This window comes from Pseudophryne corroboree, chromosome 5 (assembly GCF_028390025.1).
Source record: "Pseudophryne corroboree isolate aPseCor3 chromosome 5, aPseCor3.hap2, whole genome shotgun sequence".
Lineage (NCBI taxonomy): Eukaryota > Metazoa > Chordata > Amphibia > Anura > Myobatrachidae > Pseudophryne > Pseudophryne corroboree.
This window is the reverse complement of record NC_086448.1, coordinates 776,103,901-776,117,805: the sequence shown is the minus strand read 5'-3', so window position 1 is coordinate 776,117,805 and position 13,905 is coordinate 776,103,901. Positions and strand designations below refer to the sequence as shown.

Sequence of the window (13,905 nt, the reverse complement as noted above, 5' to 3'; positions counted from 1 at the left end):
AGCCATATCGGCAGTATTCATTCCGGGGGTCCTAAACTGGGAAGCGGACTTTCTCAGTCATCAGGACGTACATGCTGGAGAGTGGAGCCTCCATCCAGAAGTGTTTCAACTCCTCGTGGACAGGTGGGGCCTTCCAGATGTGGACCTGATGGCGTCTCGACACAATCACAAGGTTCCGGTCTTCGGAACAAGGACAAGGGATCCTCTAGCAGCATTCATGGACACACTGGCAATTCCATGGAACTTTCAGCTGCCATACGTTTTCCCTCCGGTGTCACTCCTGCCCAGAGTAATAAGGAAGTTCAAGCAAGAAGGAGGAATCCTACTTCTGATCGCTCCCGCATGGCCCAGACGGCATTGGTTCTTTCAGGGTCTCTCGATAGAGCGTCCCTTTCTACTTCCACAGCGCCCAGATCTCCTTGTTCAGGGCCCCTGTGTATATCAGGATTTAGCCCGGGTGGCTTTGACGGCGTGCCTCGTGAAGCTTCCGTCTTGAGGGCCAAAGGATTTTCTAAGGCGGTCATTCAAACTGTTTTGAAGGTCTGGAAACCAGCTTCTGCTTGGATTTACCATAGGGTCTGGAATTCTTACTTTACTTCTTTTGGCCTTTCTACAACAGGGCCTGGACTTGGGCCTTCATCTGGCCTCCATCAAGGTTCATATTTCTGCCTTGTCGGTTTGGTTCCAGAGAAAAATTGTGACTTTACCTGATGTTCATACGTTCACTCAGGGTGTGTTGCGGATTCAACCTCCTTATGTCCCGCCTGTGGTCCCTTGGGACTTGTCGGTGGTTCTAGAGGCTTTACTAAAGGGGGGCTTTCTCTTAAGGTATTGTTTCTGCTGGCTATTGCCTCTGCTAGACGGGTGTCGGATTTAGGTGCCTTATCTTGTAGGTCACCATATCTCATTTTTTACCATGATCGGCGGTTCTTAGAACACGTCCTGGGTATTTACCTAAGGTGGTGTCTTCTTTCCACCTTAATCAGGAGATTGTGGTTCCGGCCTTTGCCTCTCCTGAATTGTCTTCCAAAGAGCGTTCTTTGGATGTGATATGGGCTCTCCGTATCTACGTGAAGAGAACTGCCTCCATCAGGAAGTCGGATTCTCTCTTTGGGGGTCATTCCGAGTTGTTCGCTCTGTAAATTTCTTCGCATCGCAGCGATTTTCCGCTTAGTGCGCATGCGCAATGTCCGCACTGCGACTGCGCCAAGTAAATTTGCTATGCAGTTAGGAATTTTAGTCACGTTTTTTTCTTCGTTCTGGTGATCGTAATGTGATTGACAGGAAGTGGGTGTTTCTGGGCGGAAACTGGCCGTTTTATGGGAGTGTGTGAAAAAACGCTACCGTTTCTGGGAAAAACGCGGGAGTGGCTGGAGAAACGGAGGAGTGTCTGGGCGAACGCTGGGTGTGTTTGTGACGTCAAACCAGGAACGACAAGCACTAAACTGATCGCACTGGCAGAGTAAGTTTCGAGTTACTCAGAAACTGCACAGAGATGTCTTATCGCAATATTGCGAATCTTTCGTTCGCAATTTTAAGAAGCTAAGATTCACTCCCAGTAGGCGGCGGCTTAGCGTGTGCAAAGCTGCTAAAAGCAGCTTGCGAGCGAACAACTCGGAATGACCACCTTTGTTCCATTTGCTTTTCATAAACGTGGCTGGCCTGCTCACAAGCAGATCCTAGCCAGATGGATTAGAATGGTGATTGCACATGCTTATGTACAGGCTGGCCTTCCAGCTCCTGCTACCATTCTACTTGGTCGGTTGGACCTTCTTGGGCGGCCCGCCGTGGTGTGACCCTTGAACAATTGTGCAAGGCGACTACGTGGTCCTCAGTGAACACGTTCATAAGGTTTTATGCCTTTGATACTTCCGCCTCCCAGGATGCTTCCTTTGGACGCCGGGTTCTTGTGCCCGCTACAGTGCGTCCCCTCCCATAAGGAACTGCTTTGGGACATTCCCAATGTCATTCCCTGTGGAGCCCAGTGTACCCCGCTGAAAAAAGTTTAACAACGGTAAGTTCTTACAATAAATCTCATTTTATATATTCAGGCACTGGATTCACATTACCATGGAATATAGTGTTGCTCATCTTTATTTTCAGAACAAAGGGCCTAATTCAAGGTTGATTGCAAAACAACATTTTCCTCTAATGGGCAAAACCATGTGCACTGCAGGTGGGGCTGATATAACATGTGCAGACTTTTTGTCCCACGGTGGGGGGAAGTTGGGAGACCAAGTGTCTATTCAATGAAGACAGAGGGACTAGGTATATGCTAGCAGCTCATAGAGCGCTGGACGTGCCCCCTCAGTGACGGAATATCGGGGCGTGGCTCACCATCGCGGCAATGCTACAAGGCCACGCAACCTTTTCGGATGTGCGCACGGGAGTCCTGCTCCCACATTTTGCATTGTTGGGAGGTATGTTAACCAAGTGGGCGTGACCATGGATCGTGGGGGTATGACCAGCAATTATGATGCACTGGACCGGCCCCCATACTCATGCACTCACTACTGACCTGCAGAGTAGATGGGACACCTCTGTATAGTACATTCCCAACTGTACGGCCAGGACAATGTAGTCTCTATCTGAAGGTGGAACAGAGCATTCAAACCTGTATTGTCCCATCAAAATTGTCCCATTTAAATTGGTACAGTTGGGAAATATGAATTAATCCTCTCAGGTGCAATAAACCACTGAGAATTCTGTATATACCTGCATTTACAATGACAGCGAAAACACAATGAGCGAGAAACATCCAGGGGAAATGTGAAGAATAGATTCATTGGTTATACCAATGCAGTACTGGCCTGCGAGATGAAGGGAGAAATGCAGTGGTAGGGGCCTACGCTAAAGAGGTGTTGACAAACATTTAGAGAGCGCCTGCATTATAATGTGCCAAAATAAATACCGGTAGATAGGTAAACCCACTATATAGCCACAGCAGCTGGAAGGGGTTTGTCAGACCCCAAGGAAATATACGTAAATAAAACAAAAGTACCAGCGCTATGAGTCGTTTGTCCAAAGTATTGATAAAGACAATTGGATCAGTTAATTAATTTCTTTATTTTTAAATGTGCCAGACTGATAACGGCAATACACTGAGGTAAACTCACCATAGCCCTGTGCCAGCCCCGACCTCTATACCTATGATGTGATGATGTCACACCTAGGGGGCGGGGCCGCCGACTTGTGGAAGTAGAGCACCGACTGCAGTAGCACCACATGCAGGTACCATGGTGCAGTACAGAGGGGCCCTCCACCCTGTGCAATGGCACCGCTAGCACACTCCTAGTTACAGCATTACCTGGGAATGTAGTGTAATGTAACATACTGTATGTATAAAAATTAATCACAGACGTTGATCCTGCCTGTATGGTATCAGGGTTGCAGGGACGTGCAGTCAGGGGAGGTAGTGCCTCCCCTGTCATAATGATTTAAGTAATACAAAGAAGATATTTATAACACGTTCTGTGTCATAATTATCTTCTTTGCATTCTTCTAATGATATTTGCTGCAGCCAAATGAAGGTGGGAGGCAGCTGAGAGCGCTGCCTCACACCAACAATAGTAAAGTGCCTGAGGCTGGGGGCGGGGCCAAACGGAGGGCAGGAAAATCCCCAAAAAAGTAGTAGAGGCACCAGCAGATCTGCCTCAGTGACAGGGGCGTGCCTGCATCCCACCTCAGAGCCCGCCCCTGTCAGTGAGGCAGATTTGATTGGTCAGCGGCTGCAGCACTGAGCAGTGACTGTTTACTGCAGTTACTGCTAGTGCTGAGTGTGGATCTCTCTCTCCCTCCCCAGGTGCTGGTCGTGGCGGTACAGATGGTGAGGTAAGGCCATCATGGTTTACAATTCCACATATCTATACTGGTGTAGCACTGTTATAGGTGGTGGGAGGGAGCTCTGGTTCCCTGCACATGGATGCTATAGCCACGAACATTAGAGTCTGGCTGCTGCTTTCAGGGTCAGAGCTACGGCAGGAGCAGGCTGCGTGTCACTGTCTGCTCCTGCCTTTTGTTTTCAATCCCTCAGCTGCTGCCTGTGGATGTATTAGGCCGCAGGGAGGGGGGGTTAGGCATCCATGGGGAGGGTTAGGCTGCGAGGAGTAAAGGGTTAGGTTTAGGCAATGCAGTAGGAATATTAGGGTTAGGCATTATAGGGGGAGGCAGGGCCGCAACTAGGTGTGTGCCGATGGTGCCTTGCCCACAGTGCACATGCACTGAAGGCGCACCATCAGCAGCACACCCCGCGCGCGCATGGCCACAGCCACTGTCAGACTCAGTTCTCACTGTCAGTACTGAAGCGCTGCTGCCTGTCTCCCACCGGCCGCCAGAGCCCGCCTGTCTCCCGCCGGGACTTTGAGCGCCGAATTCACCCCCTCCCTCACGGCCGCGATTTTAGGTCTCCTCCGAATCCTGCCTGCCGCTGCCGTCTCTGCAGGGAACTCAGGAGCGACACTGACAGCCTGCCGAGGATGCCGGATAACAGGTCACAGATGAAGGTGAGTATAACCCACTCTTCTCTCTCTCTCTCTCTCTCTCTCTCTCTCCCTGCCTGCCGTTATGTGTAAAAAAAACAGGGGGGGGGGGGGGGGACTGCCTGCCATAATGTGTAAAAAATGGGGACTCTGCCTGCCTAATGTGTCAAAAAGGGGGACTACATGCCATATTGTGTCAAAAAGGGGGACTGCATGCCATAATGTGTAAAATAGGGGACTATGCCTGCCTAATGTGTGAAAAAGGGGGACTGCCTGCCATATTGTGTGAAAAAGGGGGACTGCCTGCTATAATGTGTAAAATAGGGGACTGCCTAAAATAGGGGATTCTGCCTGCCTAATGGGTAAAAAGGGGGACTGCCTGCCATAATGTGTAAAAAAAGGGGGACTGCCTGCCATAATGTGTAAAAAAAGGGGGACTGCCTGCCATAATGTGTAAAAAAGGGGGACTGTCTGCCATAATGTGTAAAAAAGGGGGACTGCATGCCATAATGTGTAAAAAAGGGGGACTGCCTGCCACAATGTGTAAAATAGGGGACTATGCCTGTCTAATATGTCAAAAAGGGGGAATCTGCATGCCGTAATGTGTGAAAGGAGGACTCTACCTGCCGTGCTGTGTAAAAGGGAGCTCTGCCTGTCATTATGTATAAAAGGGAGCTCTGCCTGCCATAATTTATAAAAGGGAGCTCTACCTGCCTAATGTGTAAAAGGGGGCTCTGCCTGCCGTGCCGTGTAAAAGGGGTCTCTGCCTGCCGTAATATGTAAAAGGGAGCTCTGTGGTCACGCCCCATGAAACCACGTCCCTAGATTTTTGGTGCGCGCCTGCGGCGCCCACTGGCTCTTGTTTGTATGTGGGGAGGGGTGGCGCACCGATGTTGTTTCTTTCACACAGTGTTAAAATGTCTAGTTACGGCACTGGGGGGAGGTTAGGGTTAGGCTACGGGAAGGGATGGTTAGGGGGTTGGGAAAAGGGGAGAACACCCCCTACTCACCCCAAGCTGTATGTTGGTGTAAATCCAGTTTTGTTAGCCAGTGCCTCCCCAGTCATTGACCTCACCGCACGTCACTGCAGGGTTGGACTGGCCAATAGGCGTAGAGAGGGAATCCCCATTGGGCCCCACCTCCTCCTCTATGGATGGAGCCGGATCATGGATGAATTTGGGTGCTTAGCTTGTGTCTTTGGAAATGGAAACTATACCAAGATTAGCCCGCCTGCCAATCATATAGTAGGTGGTACTGATACACTCCTGTCCCCTCCTTTATAAAGGGACCCTGTTTGTTGCATGTTCCTCTGGTGGCTGACCACAACCCTTAATATTGGGTCGGGCCCCTACCACTGCATTTCCTGGTGGGCCCTTCATGCATCAGTCCGACACTGTATAATGGGGGTCATTCCGAGTTGATCGTAGCTGTGCTAAATTTAGCACAGCTACGATCAGTCACTCAGACATGCGGGGGGAGGCCCATCACCCCGCATGTCAGTGCCGCCCCACCCGCCCCCCCATCGCAGAAGTGCAAAGACATTGCACAGCGGCGATGCTTTTGCATCTCAGGAGTTACCCCTGGCCAGCGCAGCTTCTGCGGCTGGCCGGGAGAACCTCTTCGCTGCCCCATGTCGCAGCGGCTGCGTGTGACGTCACGCAGCCGCCGCGGCCCACCCCCCCAACGGTCCGGAAATGCCTGCGTTGGCCGGACCACGCCCCCTTATCGGCGGCTTAACGCCGCCGTCCAGCCCCCTCTGCCTCAGAGGTGATCGTTAGGCAATGACGGCTGGCATGCGCCGGCGCACTGCGGTGCCGGCGCATGCACAGTTCCGACCCGATCGCTGCGATAAACTGCAGCGAGCGATCGGGTCGGAATGACCCCCAATATGTAGTCATTATGCTTCCAGACTCTGTCAGCACAGTGGATGATACACACATGACTTACACATATATGTAACCAAGAACTGGAATAGACATGAAGCATATTTTGCTTTGTGTTATAATATTACTAGGTTGTTGATCGCTGAAGGTGAATCCAGATTTTTCTATAATGAATATTTCTAGATTCTGCTCCAGACATCATGCTGCATGGAGAATTACAAGTCGAGGAAATAAAACAAATACATCTTTATTTACATGTGCTGCTGGCTACGTGTGAGCAGAGGTGAGCTAAATGCGTGCTTCATTTGCGTAATGTGTTACACTTTGGGGAAGTTCATGGGCCTTGAAATAATTAACTGAATGATTGTCAGAAAATGTTTATCGGTAAAATATTCCTCATCCTTAATTACTGTTCCTCCAGCCAACCTATAATGAGGCAACTGTATCAGCCAGCTCGTTTTGAGAGAAGAAACATTTAGGGAATTAATTTAAAAAATGCTAATTTTCTAGCTTTAAAGCGTGAGTAAATGCTTTCTGTCTTGTTTGTAAGTATAATTATGAGAAAACAGACAATACTGCTACTTTGATAGCATACATTTCACTATAGCACTTGTCTCTGATGATACGTCTAATGTATGAGAGGGGTGATATGTCAGGTGGCAGTTCAGCAACGCATTTTCCAATAATGGCGGAGAGTGAGTAATGCGTATGAAGTGATTTCAGATGCACCTGCAAAAATGAGGTGATAGCAAAAGTATTAGGGTAAGAAGTTTGGCCCAAAAGTTCTATGAAATATATACTGACAAATGACTCAAATTACGTAGCAAAATAAATGCAGGAAATTAATCCCTCACTTTATGGGAGTGTTATATACAGTAGTCAGCCTGCATGCACAGAAAGATTTAGATGCCTATTTATCACCATCCGCATTCAGGGATGCGGATAGCATGTGATAAAAACGCCCGAATCTGCACTGCGATAATTGATTACATCACAGGGATGTATCAATTATCGCATGCAGGGACAGAGCTTGCGAGCAAGCTCTGTCCCTGCAATGACAATCTGCAGCATCACGAAAAATACCCCGATGTACTGCTGCGCTTGCACCGCCACCGCCAACATCATGGTAAATATACTTACCAGTCCAGGGAGCCGGGCTGTCGGGCGCTGGATCCTGTGCACTGCTGTGACCCCCCGGTGCTGTAAAGTGGGCTGATGCTTTTCAGCATCACTTTACTGCATCGGGGGTCACAGCGCAGCACATGGGGGACCCTGAACCCGAAAGCACGCATAGGAGCACAGATCACCAGCTCCTGGACTGGTAAGTATGTTTGTTTTTGCTATTTTTATTTTTTGTTTTAATCAGTGATCAGCTTGTATAGCTGAACACACTCGTCGGTCCCCGCACAGCTTTCTCTGCTGAGCTGACATAATTATCACAGGGTGCACTTCAGAGTTTTTTTACATTTTTTTTTTGCAATGTGGGTTGCTAAAAAAATGACAATTAAAGGGTTTGGAGCAGTTTTTTCATGGAGTGATACTAAAATAATGTGAAAAGGGTGTGAACTGAAAACACCCTTTTTTACATTATTTTATTAAAAATAATGTTAATAAATAGGCCTCTTAATTACTGGCAGTATCAGGCAAAATGAAATCTCTGTGCGTGTGTCACTTATACCGCTTTCAGACCGCGAATACCGAGTCGCACCTGGGATTTGTGCACTGATACTTCTTGAGTATGACTCGGTGAGACCCCCTTTCAGACAGGCAGCCCCACCCCACTTATTGCCGAGTTGGTGACGTCATCCCCAACGTGTCTGGAGGCAGTGTTGGAGACAAGATGATCTCCCGGGACTGCATCTTCCAATGGTGTCAACGGGTTCTGGGTCACATCAACCCGGCTTACCCGTTCACACCGCACCGCGAGCCGGGTTGAACCCGTGTTCATCCCTGCTTGCTACCCGAGTTGAAATACTCAGTCGACCCGGATTATTTCAACTGGCCTCTGTCAGACTTGCGCTGCAACCCAGGTTGCTGTGCGTTCACATGCAATAACCTGGGTTATTGGTGGCGGTCTGAAAGGGGTATTACTTAAAAAGCCAAATGTACTCTAATCGCCCACACATGAGCTGAAAGAAAGAATTACTGTAGTCAAGAAATGGCAGGAATTTCTTGACTACAGTTTAAGAGTGGATTAAGGGTGGATTAAGAAAGAAGAGGGCCCATGTGCAGTCTCCGTGCTGTCCCCCTCCTCTCCTGCAGCGGCTGAAGCGCTGTAGACTTTGGCTTTATGTATTTTCTCTGTGTATTCAGTCTGTAGCGCTGGTCGTTGCCGGACTCTGGAGGGGTAAGTACAGGGTAGGGCAGGGAAACAGGCTATTTTGAAAACTCAGTAATTAAATAAACAATTTTCATTTGCCAAATTCCAAATATGCCATCGTAGAGTACATATCATGGTGATCTCTGTCTCTGCACAGACATTCCTCTAATCTTCCAAGCATGTTCATCATAAGACGGCGTAGTATCTCCAAAGAAATTCCTGCCATTTCTTGACTACAGTAATTCTTTCTTTCAGCTCTTGTGTGGGCGATGAGAGTACATTTTGCTTTTTAAGTTGAATTCCGTGAGGTCTTGGGACCTTTGGAGGCCAAGTAATGTCACAATTCCTGTAGATGAATTGGCACACCAGACTGTCACCCGGTCACTGCGCAATGGTTGCTGGTGGCATAGCCAGATTAAGGAGTGGGGGGTGCAGGGGATACTGTACCCCGAGTCCCTCTCTGTCATGGGGCCCCTTGGCCAGAGCACACTGACATCACTAGCTCTCCCTCTTGTGCAGCAGTAGAACCAGGCAGCCAAGATGTGAGAAGGACAGTATGCAGTACAGGCAGAGACACAGGAGTATCAGGTATCATGACCTACCAACGGAGCTTTCTGACTAGAGGAAAGATAGGAGGGGGAGAGAGCTGTAAGTGACGCAGGGATCCCAGCATATCCTCCTCTTCTGTATTGAAATTAACAATTAAACAGTTCAATACAGGTGATGACAATCATATGTTAAGAGGGAAGTTCAGGAGCAGAACATTTTGTCCCTCCTGGAATAGGTAATGTGGCGAGGGATGTCTTAAGTGCTCCAGGTTCCCCCATGGCATAATCTGGCCCTGGCTGGTGGAGTTGGCGAAAGTTTTCTTTAAACAAAAATGAAAGTTTAGTTTATTCACAGAACCATTTAGATGAAAGTGAGCTTCATCAGACATCCACAGATTATGAATAAAGTCTTCATCCAGATCCATTTGAGTTACCATTTCTTCACAAAAATTTGGATGGGTGAGGAGATCGTGAGGCAAGGGCGTCGCTACCATAGGTGCAGGCAGTGCAGCTGCTATGGGGCCCAGAGCTGAGAGGGACCACCTTCCCTGTCACAGTTACATGTGTTATATAAATTTGTCACTATTGGGTGGTACATAGGGGTCCTTTCAAACTTTTTCCTTGGGGCCGGCAATATATCTAGGAATGCCCCTGGACCTGCTCATTGTGGTGTGGTATAAAATGAACTGGAGGGCATTTTAATGTTATATACAGTAATATGAAACAGGGCAATGTAATGAGGAACAATATGAACGGGGAGCACTATATATCATAATGTGAATTGGGGGTACTGTGCGGCATAATGTGTACTGGCAGCTTTGAAATGGGACATAGGGTGAACTTAAGCACTACTACGATTCATAAAAGAAACTAGGGCACTACTATGGGGCATAGCATTAAATAAGGCTCTACTATGGTTCAGAAAATTAACTAGGGCACTATATAGGGCATAAAATGAACAACTGCTGCAGAGAAGTGTCTCTCTAAAAGCATTGGGATGGGGGCCCCTTCAAAATGTTGCTATGGGGCCCACAAAGTTCTGGCCATGCCCCTGTCGTGAGCTTTTAATTCTTACACTACCTGCACCTGGTAAGGATGAAACTGAGTTCCTGGTGTAATATTTGTTGTAAACTCCTATTGTTCAATGGGTCACACAAAGGGGACTAGAGAGGATACAGCAAGCAATGAGCCTATATCCGCCACAAAGTGGGCGAACAAACAGGATCAGAGTCGCCCTAGGGAATTGTAAAACCCCACTGGTACTAGGTATGCAAAATCTGCAGTCACTGTGTATAGTGCATCACACTTACTCTGCCCCGGCTGGTCATGGGTTCAGGCACAGATACCAGAGGGTCCCCTGAATAATCAGGTGTTTAATTACAGGTGCATTGTGGGAGTGGACTACAGGTGTCGGTGCAGCGCATAAGGAATTGGGCGCCAGGCCATCTCAGAAACAGAATAAAGTTTATTTTAACATCAAACAGGGATATTGCAGGGATAACTTGTGAACACTCCTCCAGCACAAAGCATAACAGTTACAGTGGATCACATATCAGGGCACCTCCTCCAGCGCATCACAGTCGCAGCGGCATATTTATATGGCGAACATCAGTACGTACCAGGGCATTCTGTGACCCGTAGTGCTACACACATCAGGTTACCGTCTCTCTCTCTTTTACATAGCGAGGATTCTTTTCCATGGGGGGCTTCTAATCACGCCGCGTGGCTTCCGACCACTCCCCAGATATCTCCTGTCTTGAGACTCACACCTGTAACGCACATACTTCTCCTGGCATCACCCTTTCACTAGATTCTGAGTACTGCTGCTCTCACACTGCGATCACTCCCTCTGTCAGGTGCCTTGCTGTGTCTGGCGGGGTCTGGCATATCTCCCCACCTAAACATGTGGGGAGTTCTCACTGAGGCTACATCTTTCCAGCTAATCCACTACGCTTCTGCTAGCTAACACACGTGCTTCTGGGCTGCAAAGACACCAGGCTGCAAAGACCATGCTGCTCCTGCATGACAGCCTTTTATAACCTTTTTCTCCCAGGGAGAAATTCTAACTGGGATTTCCCGCCCTGAGTTGCAACTTGGTGAGTCCTGCATTTGCTTTTTTTGCAGACTGATCTGTCTTACTGTGAGTTGGGCTGTTAACCCCTTCTGTGCTGCAAGCTGTAGGCTGCTGGCTCAGTGCTATGCAACTCCAGCAAACATTTTACTTTTATTAAAGTCATGCTGGCACCTGTAGTGCCACAGTTGATTTGTGCTTGCAGTTCCAGGGTATTACATACACCCCTGCTAAAATCTTGCGTGTCCTCACGCAACAGCAGTTTTCAACAACATAACACATAATGGCAGTACATGTGACAAAAAAAACAACAATCATATACGCAGGAAAACATGGCATGTCAAACATCACATTACATTCAAATCACATCCTGTTTTCAAATGAATTACAGTCCAGAGTCACATGTGATAATAAAATGTTCCAGACATCTTGTGGCAATTGCGCCAAACACAGAGAACCTGCCCTTGCCTGCCCTTGTCTCCCCCCACGTCTGGGTCAAAAGAGACAGGTGGCTCTCGTGGGCCCCTCCCAATAAACAAGTTTCTTCAACTTTTTAGAAAATATATATAGGGGACTCCATTCCCCTTGCGATCCTTGGCTCTTTCGGACACTCAGAAATGGCCAAACACAGTGCCCCCAAGGGTGTTGCTCCGACCGGGTGCACTGCATAGTCCCGATGTCCTGTGACATGAGTTCCACCTCCACAAATATTGCCCTTAGAGCCCCACGTTGGGCGCCAAATGTAAAACCCCTGAGTTGCAACTTGATGAGTCCTGCATTTGCTTTTTTTGCAGACTGATCTGTCTTACTGTGAGTTGGGCTGTTAACCCCTTCTGTGCTGCAAGCTGTAGGCTGCTGGCTCAGTGCTATGCAACTCCAGCAAACATTTTACTTTTATTAAAGTCATGCTGGCACCTGTAGTGCCACAGTTGATTTGTGCTTGCAGTTCCAGGGTATTACAGAATCATGCAGAGAGGGGAGCAGATACGCAGTGGTGACTGAGGTAGTGCTAGGAGGAGAGAGCCAGGGACGAGGTAGTATGTTTACTGCATATGGGAACACAGTCGCAACCCCTCCCCCCCGTTACCTCCCACAAATGCTTCCTGTCTGTCTCACTTTGCAGATAATCCTCACTGCAACCGCCGCCGCAAAACCATCGCAACAAACATGCAGCGTGGCTTAAATGCAAGGGAACTGTTCCTTGGATTTGGCGAAGGTTGTAGGCAATCTTAGTAAGGACCAATTCTGTGCAATGTAGGAAGCGGAAACCAGACTGGAGTGGGTTAATGAGAGATTGGGAGGATCGGAAAGAGATAAGGTGACGGGTGGTCTTCAGTTTGCCAGCGGACGGGCTCCCGACGACCAGCATACCGGCGCCGGAATCCCGACCGCCGGTATACCAACAGCTTTTTTCCCTCTTGGGGGTCCACGACCCCCCCTGGAGGGAGAATAGATAGCGTGTAGCGCGCCACCGTGCCCGCAGCATGGCGAGCGGCTCATTTGCGCTCGCCCAGCTGTCGGTATGCTGGTGGTCGGGATTCCGGTGCCGGTATGCCTGGCCGCCGGGAGCCCGACCGCCGGCATAACATACTACACCCGAGGTGACTGTAGACAAGCCTCTGAAGGATCGGACAAAGTGAAGGGCAGTGATAGGGCTGGAAATAGAGTCTGGATCAAGAAAGGTTTAGTTTAACCTAGATGCTCGGGAGATTATATTTGCTGTGCCAGTAAAAGATATATAAATGACATTTAGGGGGTATATTTACTATTTCCAGCGGTTTTACGGTCCTCTGATTTACTACATAAGATTAAAACGGTCAGGAATCTGCCATCAATACAGATGTTACTACACAAATGAATAGCGCTTCACTACCACCAATGGTTTTGTCAGTAGAAGTACTGTACAGAAACGCAGGATTTACTACGCAGTGGGTTCTAAGGGGTCTATTCATAAAGCAGTGAAAAGTGGGGAGAAGTGAGCCAGTGGATATGTTGCCCATGGCAACCAATCAAATTGAAGTAACATTTATAATTTGCATACTATACAATTATGCAGAGCAGCTGATTGGTTGCCATGGGCAACTTCTCCACTGGTTCACTTCTCCACACTTTTCACTGCTTCATGAATAGACCAATAAGCATGGACACATTCATCCCTATGAAGAGTGTCCGCGGATGACCTCTCATTCACGTTGAGGCTCAGTGAGGAACAGTCACATTGTACATAAGGGTTATATATTTTGAGTCGTGGATGCTAGATGGACCCGATTGGAGTTCTCTGTATGGGGTGAATAATAAATGGAAAAACAAGGGTGTTTGGCAGCGCGATTATTCAATAAATGACTTTTTCTACATTGTATGTGTACAGTCATTGTTTTAATATTTTTTTTTACAGGTGGAGTACAGCAGCCAGCGAGACCTTTATGCCTGGGTATGCTTGCACTTATAGTTCTTCAGGTGCCATCATGCCCTGGCAGGCATTCTGGGACCTGTAGTCCACCAGTAAAAATAATATTTAATTATTAATATTAATCATTATTGCCTCTAGTCTACACACATATAGCCCTGGGGGGTGCAGAGGAGAGCCCTGGGCTGACCAGTCCGG

General features: G+C 48.2%; 1 protein-coding gene across 2 annotated transcripts in view; it reads left to right on the top strand.

Moving 5' to 3' along the window:
* Window positions 1-13,905, top strand: part of CRHR2 (corticotropin releasing hormone receptor 2) — a 306,717-nt gene that overhangs the window by 141,507 nt on the left and 151,305 nt on the right. The window contains exon 1 of one of the 2 annotated variants that reach the window (XM_063924324.1): window positions 3,755-3,831. The exons of the other annotated variant lie outside the window; for it this stretch is intronic. The gene's annotated coding sequence lies outside the window, so the exon portion shown is untranslated. Of the gene's footprint in view, window positions 1-3,754; window positions 3,832-13,905 lie in introns of those variants that run through there. 2 annotated transcript variants of the gene reach the window in all.